We start from the raw sequence: 13,007 nt of genomic DNA, 5'->3' as shown, positions 1-13,007 counted from the left end.
CAGAGAGGCTGAGGAAACAAAGGGATCAGCTGAGTCAGATGCTGTGGAGGGGGTTAAAGGGAATGAGAACTAAGTACAGACCACTAAACTAGGGGAAAATTTCCCAGGGGTCACGGATTAAACAACGTGGATATTACTGGTAACCTTGAAAGATCAACCAGGGCAGCACAAATAAAATCATCATTGAAACGTGTTCATAAGATTATGGAAGAGATTGACATGCATACGCTGCTATATTTAAAATAGATAACCAGGGAATTCCCTGGTTGTCCAGTGGTTAGGACTCCGTGCTTTCACTGCCGAGGACCCGGGTTCAGTCCCTGGTCGGGGACATAAGATCTCACAAGCAGTGTAGAGCAGCCCAAAATAAATAAAAAAAAATAAAATAGACAACCCACAGGGACCTACTGTATAGTAGCACAGGGAACACTGCCCAATATTCTGTAATAACCTAAAAAAGAATAGATACATGTATATGTATAACTAAATCACTCTGCTGTAAACCTGAAACTAACATAATATTGTTAATCAACTATACTCCAATATAAAATTAAAAAAAAGAGATTATGGATGAGAGAAAACAGAAACAGCCAGTATAAACAAGCCTTCTAGGCATTTTAGTGTATAGAGGAGCAGAGAAATAGGGGCAGTGAGGGGTGGGTAGGGGAGCTGTGAGGACAAAGGGATGTAAGATGAGCAATATTACAAAATGTTGTATTCTTATGGGAATTATCCACTGGATAGGGAAAAACTGGTGATGTAGCAGAGAAGAGGTTTAAAGACTCATCTACATTTTTTTAAAGCTGTGCTCAAAATTTCTCACTCTCCTTAGAATCTTTAATAAGTTCTGACAATTAATATAATTGATTCCCGCCCCCCGCCAAAGTTTATTACTTTCAAAATATGTAAAACAGCTAGAAGAGAATCATTGAAAGAAAAAGAAGTCACACAGAGCAGCTGTTTCTTCACAGCTCTGCCTGGGGGCAACATAAGGAGGGGCTAAGGTTATGTAGATAAATCATTTTTTAAAGTTAAATTTTACTATCTTTATTTGAACACAATTTTTTATTTGCTCAATAGGCAATTTCTGGCAACTTAATTGGGATAATTTTCTTTATATCTTATTAGTTTTAATTGCCACAGATGCTAACTACCCAATTTTACACAGCAGCAGTTACATAAAATCTGTTGTGGTGTACACAAAAGAATTGATATATTAAAATAAAATGCTATGATACATAGCTCAAAATTAAATTATTCTACTCAACGAGTGGCAACTAGTAATCATTGTGATAGTATAAAAATAAGAATAACTCTTTGATTTAGGTTTAAATTTTGTTTTCTTAAGCAGCTAAAATTAACTTTGCAATCAGAACAGCTCAACTGTACAGTGTACTTTGTCTCCCATAGTTTATGGATTTTCTGAGTTTCATGAGCTTTCATTTATATACATTTGGGAGGGTAAGATGTAAAATTTGTCTTAGGGATCTGGAACTTGAACCTAGCCTTTCAGGTAAAGGCACACTACTTCACAGAGCATACATTTGTACAATGTATGAAAAACCTAAACTGACAAGATCATTGGTGTTTCAGAACTATTATCACTTCCACTGGTAAGGATACTCGGGAATATTTTCCTAACTCGCTTGATATAAATATATTACACACTAATTCTATGATTTCCTTAAGGAAAACTGTTTCCACAATGAATGTTGAAAGGAGTCTCTATGTTCACTCTGTTAATTTGTCACTCTGTGTCTGGTGTTAAAGGTGTCACCTAATTGTCCCTATTGTAATTACAAATAATTCCAAGACACTATAGAAGGAGTAGGGTCAGAGGGCACATGTTGCTCCCAAATTGACTGCAGACATAGAAGTTCCTATAAAGAATACTATTCCAAATCTGCTTCTTAATCCAAATTTAGAATGGTTAACACTGTCAGAAGGGCTATGCAACACAGATTTTCTCTTTTTAGTTCTCACATTGGTGATATGAACACATTTTAGGATGATTTCTTTTAAAATAAACACATATGAATACACATACATAACTGCATTGAGGCTGATGACAGATCCTTTGATCTATTCCTTAAAACATGACTGCTTGTAGGCAAGACTTCCTAGCTCAGTCTTACACATTCCAAAAAGCTGAATTTTCTTTCAAATTTTCTGGAATTAAAATTTTTCACTACTTATGATAGGTTAGTCACTCAGTTTTCAACATCATCAATATAATGGCCATACAATTAGAATTAATAAGTCAGATAGGAAATTTTATTATTAAAGGAAAGTGTAGGACCACTTCAAAGTAAATCAGTTGGTGAAGAGATGGTTTACAATCAACTAGTGAATGTGTGGGCAGAATTCAACTAATACAAATGAATATTTGAATTTTTGAAAGAAAAATATTTACAGACTCTAAATGCCTGAACATAATAGGTTGGCTAGTATTCATTACCTACTGTGAAAGATATTGGTAGATCTCTATGTCTGCCTTGGAAGGTGACAGAAATACTTATGAGAGTTAAATATACTGTATGGTTTACAACGATTCAGGGTTTCAATTAGGGTATAGACAATGTTTAAATATTTAGAGAAATCTAATTTGTCAAATTCATGTTTATTGAGCTTTAACCAAAAACAAATAAAAGTTATTTTTAAATCATAACATACAATTTACTAGATTTATGTATAAAATAAGAAGAACTGGAACTACAATTGAAGGTTCAGAAAACTCTAAGGTTCTACATCTTTAATTAGTGGAATAGTAAGTACAAGTAGTATTCAGGAATGTTTGCCTAACAAAAAGCACACCTCAAACAATTTTTTAAAAAATCCTTAATGGACACTTTTTTAAAAAAAATTTTTATTATTTTTTAAAATTTATTTATTTATTTATTTATTTATTTATTTATTTATTTATTCGATTGGCTGTGTTGGGTCTTTTTTGCTGTGCACAGGCTTTCTTTTAGTTGCAGTGAGTGGGGGCTACTCTTCATTGTGGTGCGCGGGCTCCTCATTGCCATGGCTTCTCTTGTTGCGGAGCACGGGCTCTAGGCGCGTGGGCTTCAGTAGTTGCAGCACATGGGCTTAGTAGTTGTGGCTCACGGGCTCTAAAGCACAGGCTCAATAGTTGTGGCACATGGGCTTGGTTGCTCAGCGGCATGTGGGCTCTTCCTGGAGCAGGGCTCAAACCCATGTCCCCGGCATTGGCAGGCGGATTCTTAACCACTGTGCCACCTAGGAAGCCCCTTAATGGACACTAATTTTAATGCTCAGAAATATATCAAATCCATCTTACCAAAAGACTAAACTTCTTTCTTTTTACTCCAAATTTGATTCAATCTGGCTAATTATATCACAATTATTATAGAAAGTTTTTTCTTGGGCTTTTTAGAAATGTTAATTTTATAACTTTAGGTAATATTAAGTAAGCAAATGGATGAAAATCTGAAATTCTCCTTTAAAACTATGACTCTCCACAGCCATTTGCAGGCTGAAAACATAAATATGGAGTCTTATGTTTAAAAATCACTTATAGCAAATGAGAACCATCATAAGATAACCACCATAAAGCTAAAAAAAACTTAGAATATTTCAAGAATTCCTTCCTACTTCTCAAAATAATCTGCAGCTACTTCCAAAACCTCAAAAAATAGTGACTGTCCTTAGCAAAGAGAAATATAATGTTCAGTCAGGACAACAACAGAATGTTCCAAGTTCTCATAATTATCCACTTATCCACAAATATGCTAAAAATTAAAAAAGCCACCTAGCTTTTATATGAATTTGGATAACTCCAAATAAGTACTTTAAGAGTAGCAAAGGCAAGGAAAGGCCCCTAGAAAAAGCTCTCAGACCTTTTACATTGTATTCATTTTTTTTGTTACCTATCTTTCATATCTAGTACAAATATCTACTTCTTTGAATTCCTAAAGCTCTACAGTTTTCTAGACACATGCAATAAATCAAAATTTGATCCTGCCTGCTGATAGTTTGATGCTGTGCATCTCATAATTTTAAATTGAAGAGCAATCAGCCAGAATCTACAAGTCAATTCAACTCAGCATACCATTATCAATTAACATTTAATGAATACCTGTAGGTGTCTGCAGTAGCATTAAGAAGTCAGTAAAGCAGTTGCTGTTTGGGGGCATGTAGTCTAATTCATTTATAATTACCAATCTAAATCTGACTAAACTCTGAATACAGATTAGCAGATTGATGGGCATACTGTTAAACTAAAGCTAGAGGCAAGATTAAAAAAAAAAACAAAAAAACCCAATGAGAAATAATAGAATACTTTTTCAAATATAATGTAAGAAAGCCACCAAAGAGGTAATAAATATATGCTATCGTTCCTGATCTTTCGTGGTGGGTGGGATGTGGGGGCAAGGACATGAAATGAATGGATAGACACACATATGTTTATGCATATATATCAAGATAGAGAAAGAAAAGGGATATAAAGCCAGTTATTTACTGAATGGGCATGTTTTATAGTAGAAAGCAAGATTAAATCAAGGTCATTGAGTGTCTCTTCAGCAGAGGCTATAAACATCTCAAAGTTAGCAAACTCAATATTTTAGATAATGGAAAAACCTGACCCTTTTTAGAAGATGTGAAGAAAGCAAGCCTGAACTAGCTGTGATAGTTGTTGAAACATCTTTCCTGAATAACTTAATACAGGATTAGAGGATTACATGACTCCGTTCACTGAACATTATTATTTATTGCTCCTTAATATGCATATAAGCTTGACCTAAAGTATATTGAAACCCATGAGGGAGGCCGCTTGATGGTTTACAACATATTAAAAAGAAAGAAGTGAGCAAAAATGGGGAAATTATTCAGTACCAAAACTAGGTGTCAGCAGAGAACAACCATAACCGGGCAATGGTGGGACGGCTTACCAACTATTACGTGTGATCCACCGCCCAAGACAAAAGCGACCATATGAGTCCAAGTTAGAAAGTTATTTCGTTGATGATTTGCTTGTTTGCCCTTTTAAAAAAAAATTTAACTGGTTGATTTATGATACTGTGTTAGCTTTAGATGTACAGCTTCAGATTCTTTTCCATTATAGATTATTACAACGAGTTATTATTTTGTAATCTAGAATAAGAATTTGGTGTCATAGTCTCTGTACCTAAAGAGAGTACTCTAACAACTGGACATAAGTATTGGTACTTTTTATACATTGTTTCATTTAATCCATAAAAGTAATAATCTGTGAGGTAAGAGTTCCTGTGCCTGTTTTACAGATGATAAAACCGAGCATCAGAGAGGTTTTGTCATTTCCCAACATCACACAGCTAATAAATGGAAGAGCTGGGGTTTGAACAGGTTTCAATTTGACCCCAAAGGCCAATTTTTTCCCCATTATTCTTGGTTTCTTTAGAGTCATGCTATGCTTTTTCAGGAATCACCTTGTACAACCTGCATGGCATTTCCTTCTTCCTTTCTTCATTAGAATCTGTAAAGATCTTGTCCAAATGAGAAACCCTGCTGACTTTCCAAGTAAAATTGGTCCCTCCCTCCCTGACTTCCATAACATTCTGTATGTATCTCTGGGATAGCACATGTAATACTACTTTGTAATTGAAGTGGAGTGGCATCATGTAGGCATTTGACTTACCGAATTCAAAAATCTGTGTTTATTATTAGTTTTTTAAAAGAAAATACTACCCTCAATGGTATAAATTTTCAAGTATCAGGGTACGCATCAGAGATAAATGGTACTGATGAACCCAGTGGCAGGGCAAGAATAAAGATGCAGATGTAGAGAATGGACTTGAGGACACAGCACAGGGGATGGGGGGGGAGTGGAAAGGGAAGCTGGGACGAAGTGAGAGAGTAGCATTGACATATATACGCTACCAAATGCAAAATAGCTAGTGGGAAGCTGCTGCATGACAACTTGATGATGGGTGATGACTTAGAGGCCTGGGATAGGGAGGGAGGGAAGGAGTCATGGGAGGGAGGGGATATGGGGATATATGTATAAATACAGCTGATTCACTTTGGTGTACAGCAGAAACTGGCACAACAGTGTAAAGCAATTATACGCCAATAAAGAGTTAAAAAAGAAAAAAAAGAGATAATGTGCCAGATATCTTCCACGTGCCCCTTCAAATACACTCTACACTTTTCCACCCAGCTTCCTGCCCAAGGAGACTAACTGGCATGGATGATAGTCCTGGGTTCCCATCCTTATAGCTTTCCACTGGGTTGGGCCAATAGGCAGCCATGGCAGGAGACAGGATGGAGGAAGAAGGGTGAGATCAGGGTATATATTTCCCTGGCTCCCTAGCTCTGGGGTTGCCTTGAGTTAGCTCTGTATTCTGGCCAAAAATCACTACTGGACCCTAGAAGACTCTTCTATATGACACTCTTTTTCAGAGCTCTACTAAGACCTCTCTGCCCTTGCCCCTTAGACCGCAGACTGGAAAAGCTCCTTCACTATTATCAGACCCAGGTTATTCCACTATAGTTTATAATCCCTCACACCCTACCCACACTTTTTAAGTAATACCTTTGTACAGAAACTTTTCTCAAATTATCCTAATTTGAGTTTGTCACCTTTTTCTGTTAGGACTCTGATTAATACAGTTAAGTTTAAGTAAGTGATGCATTTCGCATCTTTTAAATTACAACATTCTCCTCATTTCTAAAAGCCTAGATATGTAGCAACTTCAGTGCAAAGACAAAACAATAAACTTACAATTAATTTAATGCCATACCTATTTAAATTTTTTATACGTTCAGGATTGCCAAGACACGATGAGGAGTACAGAAGGAACTTATGATATGCTCTCTCCACCAGGACATTTTAATCTTATTAAGGAGACAAAACATGAAATGGAAGAAAATTATAAAGAAAGCATGAACTGAACACAGTCAGGTGCAGTCATTTATGATACAGAGAATGAGAGGTAACATTTATTAAGGAAGTAAGAAATAAATATTGACTTATGTTATCAGGAAAAATGTTCTGAAAGCAGGGGAACTTGAAAAGTGTTTTGATAAACAGTCTCAAGTGGCGCTGTAGATGCGAAGGGAATGTACGTGCATGTGGGGCTCAGTGTGGTTGAAGACCTGGCTCAGATGTCCCTTCTTCAGTGAAGTTGTCTCAAATTGAGTTGACTTTCACGTCCTCTGGACTTCCTCCAGCTTCTGACTAAGCTCTGAGAAGCTCCCCAGCCCCCACCGGAGCATTCTGTTTTGTCCCATTTCCTTAAGCCTTCCTTAGTTCTTCCTGTATATTGCCATCTTTCTCCATGCTCACTGTTTGCAAATAACGGCTCCATTATTAGATTCCTGAGACAGAGAGAGCAGCATCAAGGCACCACTTTTTGGATGAGTTCATCCTCAGCAACAGGACATGGCAGGTACAAAACTAGTTAAGAACCATTGATACAAAAATGATTAAGTCACAATTCTTGTTCATCAGTAGTGTGCCTTCTAGAGGGGAAATTAAAAAGTATATGAATCTCCACTTTCCATTCGCAATAAAAGCAAGGGCCTCGTGGGCAAACACAATGCTTACACATACGCAATTGTATACATACACTTACATATACACTTGCTCACACACAGACACTTTTGCTTGTAACCATGTATCAGATAGGAATTCATTTGCACATAAGGTCATAAAAAAGATAAAATATATAATGTTGAAATTATTCAGGAAATAAATTTCAAAGAGTATGAAGTGCAGGATCCTTGATAAATATCAAGATAACGCTTCTTTGAATTGACTTCGTCTTGATGGATCTACTTAGGGATTTACGTGAGGAAATATTCTGAGTATTTAAATACATGTATAATTTTAAATAAAATAAACTAGATTTTTTTGGCTATCCATTTTTAAGTTGGCAGCTACAGGAATACCAAATAATAAGTTGGCCACATGGGGACTTTCTCTTTTTCTTAGAACCTGGGAACATATTAACACTAAGAATATATTAACAACTACAAAGAAACAAGGTGGTAATTTGAAAACTCAGTACAGGGGCTCAGAGTTTGGTCAAGGCTGAGTCATTATTCCACAGCAAGACGTCAGAGCAAGCAAGATTTCATGCAAATCATATTTAATTTTCCTTTCATTTTGCATCTACAATGAAAATCTAAAAAATCAGTCAGTTCCTTGCATATTCAGTCTCCGTTTTCACCAACATGTGCCCTCTTGCCAGGATGTTAACCTTCTCCTTTATGTAAAATATAAATAATAAAAATCTCTCTCTGATTCATAAGGAGTAGTGCAGGCTGGTGGGTGAGGGAATCTGCCTTGACTGGGACCCCTGCTTAAACATGGGAGACCACAAATTTCATGCAGCTTAGCCACATCTCCTTTATGCCGCTGCTCATGAAATGTTGACTGTGAATCAATCTATTATCGACTTCCAATGATGCTGAAAATTTTACTGTCCAGTATTATGCACTAAAAATTATCAAACGCTAACAATGATGAAACTTTGACATCTATTATTTACTATATGAAATATGGGGTCAGTATGGTGATTTTTTCTCTCTACAATTTTCCACAAGTCTTTTGAGTTTTCAGCTTATATTAGTTTGTAGAGCAAAGGTTAGAATGTTACAAAATTTAGGGAGCCCCAAAATATTTAGTAATCAAGATAAATGATATTTTAATAACATATTTAACAGAAACTAATATAAAAAGTCCATCATGAACAAAATATCAAAATAAAAGGCAGGATCACTATTCCTGATTTTTCCTTTTGCCTTAGATTCCAATATCACTATTATTGATCCTGGCCCTGTTAGTCTGAATATTATCAAACCTAACTAGTACCTTCCTTCTAAACCCCCATTTCTGCCAAGTGAGGATACCCTGTCTTCCCAATCACATGGTCATCACCATTTATGCAACTCTGAGAAACAGCAGAGAGTGATATAAGCAGCTTTCTTACATACATGATGGGTTTTAGTATGCTGGAAAAATCTATAATGTGCACTTTGTAGGATGGTAGTGGTTACCATCATTCTGAAATATTTGTGATAGGTTTTCACTATCTTTCTTTTGTGAGAAGACTGAAAAAGAAAAACAATGCCTGCATAGTCTCTCTTTATTATAAAGCTCCTGAATATAACAGCTCCTGGACTAAACAATGCTCTGGCCTCTAGCACCAGGTTAAATACAGCTCAGCAGTGACCTCTGTGCCAAGATGAAATGAGCCAATGGCCTTATTTCAGCTTCTTCTTGGCAGATGTCCAGAGTACTAATTGGCACTGAGGTGACAGCATCATGACATCAACCAAGGTGAATTAGAGATGAAAAGTAACCCATGGACACAATTTCAGATCATCTGCATACTTGAAACCAGGCACATGAACTTTGATTTTTCTTTGCTTCACTAAGTGTAAGGGGAAAATTGACTGCTTTTGACAGTCCTGCAATCATCATAATTGAAAGCAGAATGTTCTTTATATGTATTTAAGAATAAGGTGCAACCAAAAGCTTATATTCCAAGTAAGGCTAACGTTCAATGGAAACCAAACATGAGGGAAGCTTCTCTTCATACAAAACACACGGAAACAGGGCTCTTCATTTACTTGCTTAACATTTTCAATCAAATTCACTGAGTAAAAAGCAAAGTCGTTTTCTAAAAGGGAAGAAAGATTTGGAACAAGAGAAGACAGGGCAGATGAAGGAAGGATGGAAAGAGGAAGTGTACACTGTGAATATAGATATAGTACGTAAGTTCTTTATCACAACTTTTTTTTAAAAAAACCTCTAAACAGATTATATTTTCCAAAAATATAAGAGGATTTAAAGAAAATTTCTTCTACTTAAATGAGATAATGTACATGATGTGCCTAGTTTAGTGACAGACTCATGTGACCTGAAAAGATGCTGAGTAACAAGTCACTCTCTTTTCTCCCCTTTTCTAAGGTAAAACTTATGATTCTTTGTCCTCATTTTTTGATAACATTTTCCAGTGCTATGGAAATCCTTCCTTTCTTAGAATTGTGACTATATCTCTACCTCCAAACCCAAAACTTCTTTAATATTTTTTCCTAATGGAAGAAAAACACAAATTAAATATAATTCAAACTTCTTCTGAGCACATTACATTAAATTAAATTACTCAAGTAATTAATCTTGACAAATTCTCTGTCCCCTGACCATAATTTTAGATCTGATCCACCAATTAAAGGCAATAATTAAGCAGCTGTAATTTCTTTTTTTCCTCTATAAAAGTCATTTAAAAAATAAATTTATTTATTTATGTATGTATGTATGTATTTCTTTTACTGGCTGTGTTGGGTCTTCGTTGCTGCTCACGGGCTTTCTCTAGTTGTAGTGAGCGGGGGATAATCTTCATTGTGGTGCACAGGCTCCTCATTGTGGTGGCCTCTCTTGTTGTGGAGCATGAGCTCTAGGTGCATAGGCTTCAGTAGTTGTGGGTCATGAGCTCTAGAGCGCAGGCTCAATAGTTGTGACACATGGGCTTTGTTGCTCCGTGGCATGTGGGATCTTCCTGGGGCAGGGATCGAACCCATGTCCCCTGCATTGGCAGGCAGATTCTTAACCACTGTACTACCTAGGAAGTCCCTGTAATTTGTTTCTTTACCAGTTTATTTGTAGAGTCTTGTGTTGTGACAAGGAGCACTCACCAACAACGTGTTTGCTTCTAAACTTCAATTCAGCATATATTTAATAATATGGTGACAAGAGCACTTTTACTAGTTTAGCTTCATAGAACCATTATTCTGTTCATGGAATGGCCACCTAAGTCACTGAAAGAAACTACTTATATGTACTTATTTATTTATTTGCTTTATTTTTTATTGTTTCATGCAATCAGAAAATAAATCATACAAAAATAGTGTGACTTTAGTGTTTAATTTTTAGACACCATTTAGGCAATAGAAATATTCCATTCATAGGTCTAAACAAAGGTAAAATAATTCTCAATAGCTTTGACTATTGCACATTCTCAAAGACATCATAATCATACAGCATTAAAAAGCAGTACAAAAAAAAAGCAGTACTGATGTAAATAATTTGGATCTTGTCAAATTTTATTTAGTAGCATTTCTCAAAGGACATTCTGGAGAAAATAGGTTTAATGATCTAGCTCTATACTCAATATTTTGTAACAACTTATAAGGGAAAAGAATATGAAAAAAATAGATATATGTATATTTATAACTGAATCACTTTGCTGTACGCACAAAACTAACACAACATTGCAAATCAACTAAGCTTTAAATAAAAAAGTAAAATAAAAAGCACCATTGACAGAAAAAAAATGTTATCCAGGATCAAATCCATCTGAGAAACTTCAGGTTACACTAAGTTAAACAGATTTAATTTCTGCAGGACATTTCAGAGTTTCAATATTTAGAAATATTCTACAAAAACTCCAAGAAATGATAACATGCAGAGGATCCCCTACATACTTGCCTATAGAAATTTTTCTTTGCAAGTCATCTCAAGGGATTTGTTTTTACAGCATATACCTTAGAAAACATTGCTTTGTATGCAGTCACTATACTGTACTGATGTCTAGAGTACACATAAAAATCATCTGGAGAGGGGCTTCCCTGGTGGTGCAGTGGTTAAGAATCTACCTGCCAATACAGCGGACATGGGTTCAAGTCCTGGTCTGGGAAGATCCCACACGCTGCGGAGCAACTAAGCCCGTGAGCCACAACTACTGAGCCTGTGCACCTCAACTACTGAAGCTGGTGCGCCTAGAGCCTGTGCTGAGCAGCAAGAAAAGCCACCACAACGAGAATTCCATGCACCACAACAAAAGAGTAGCCCCTGCTCACCACAACTAGAGAAAGCCCGCATGCAGCAATGAAGACCCAACGCAGCCAATAAATAAATAAATAAATTTATATTAAAAAAATCATGTGGGGAGGGTTTTAAACAACTGGGGTAATGGTCCAATCCAGATCAAGTGAATCAGAATCTTTGAGGATGCCACCAGAAAGTTCTATTTTTAAAGAAGCCCCTAGGGTAATTTTGATGTTTTAGACACCCTGGGTTTTTTGTTTGTTTTGGTTTGTTTTGGTTTTGGTTTTTAAAGAATGCTTCTGACTGTAAGCAGTTTTAAATCTTGAAGTTGTTCTCTGCAGTAGCTTCACATTACAAACAGTGGAAGTTTTCAAGTATATTTCTTTATAGAGTTAACTTAGTAAAATTTTTATACTTATTGAACTACATTCTGGAAAGAACACACCAAAATATTATGGCTACACAATATAAGAATCCTAAGGTGAACAAATTACAAGATTTTTAATAAGAACAAAACCTAAAAGCTCACTTTTAAGTTGCAATAACCTAGCTGCAGTAAAATCAAATGTAGTATATAGCAGTGCTCTTAGCATTGCCATAGGTCCAGCATATATCAGAAGATTTTTAGATTTTAGATGTTTTTTGACCAAAGATCAAAGTGTTCAGTTAATTAGAAAAATTCTTTGACCTTGCTCCCCTTTCTCACATGGACTATAGAAGTATACAAAGTTTCTCATTTAAGAAAAGGTTAAACACATTGTTTTTGATCTTTTCAATAAATCAGAAGGAGAAATATTTCCCAATAAACCCTCAGTTACATCCTCAGTTGATTATTCTTAAAGCATGCATGAAAATAACCTATTTACTAGAAGAAAAAAAAAACACAAACTGAGATATGGCACAGAAAAATTAAACCTTTCACCAAAGCCCCGGTTAATTTCAACTAGAAAGTATTAAGTTTTCATCAAATTATAAAACTCTGGTCACATCTGATTGACATTCTGTTCCAGACAGTACTGATCGGCTTTTTAAAGTGGATTTCTGACTCAGGCCAAGGGGAACATGTTACAAATAAGGGCAACCCATGATTACCAGACTATGATTACCAGACCATGGAGGTTTTATTTTCTTCTCTCAGCCAACCTTAAAAATGAGTGGCCAGTTAAAAGCTGGAAGGTTATTTGAGACAGGGAACTGTGATGTTGTATCAGCCTACATTGGAATGTACAAG

General features: G+C 35.9%; 1 protein-coding gene across 5 annotated transcripts in view; it reads right to left on the bottom strand.

Moving 5' to 3' along the window:
• ARHGAP24 (Rho GTPase activating protein 24) overlaps positions 1-13,007 on the bottom strand; it is a 476,239-nt gene that overhangs the window by 72,267 nt on the left and 390,965 nt on the right. Inside the window, exon 1 of one of the 5 annotated variants that reach the window (XM_057728042.1) lies at positions 6,744-6,777. The exons of the other annotated variants lie outside the window; for them this stretch is intronic. The gene's annotated coding sequence lies outside the window, so the exon portion shown is untranslated. Of the gene's footprint in view, positions 1-6,743; positions 6,778-13,007 lie in introns of those variants that run through there. 5 annotated transcript variants of the gene reach the window in all.

Source organism: Hippopotamus amphibius, chromosome 3 (genome assembly GCF_030028045.1).
Source record: "Hippopotamus amphibius kiboko isolate mHipAmp2 chromosome 3, mHipAmp2.hap2, whole genome shotgun sequence".
NCBI classification, from domain to species: domain Eukaryota; kingdom Metazoa; phylum Chordata; class Mammalia; order Artiodactyla; family Hippopotamidae; genus Hippopotamus; species Hippopotamus amphibius.
Note: the sequence above shows the minus strand (reverse complement) of the source record. Positions and strands in the feature narration are given on the sequence as shown.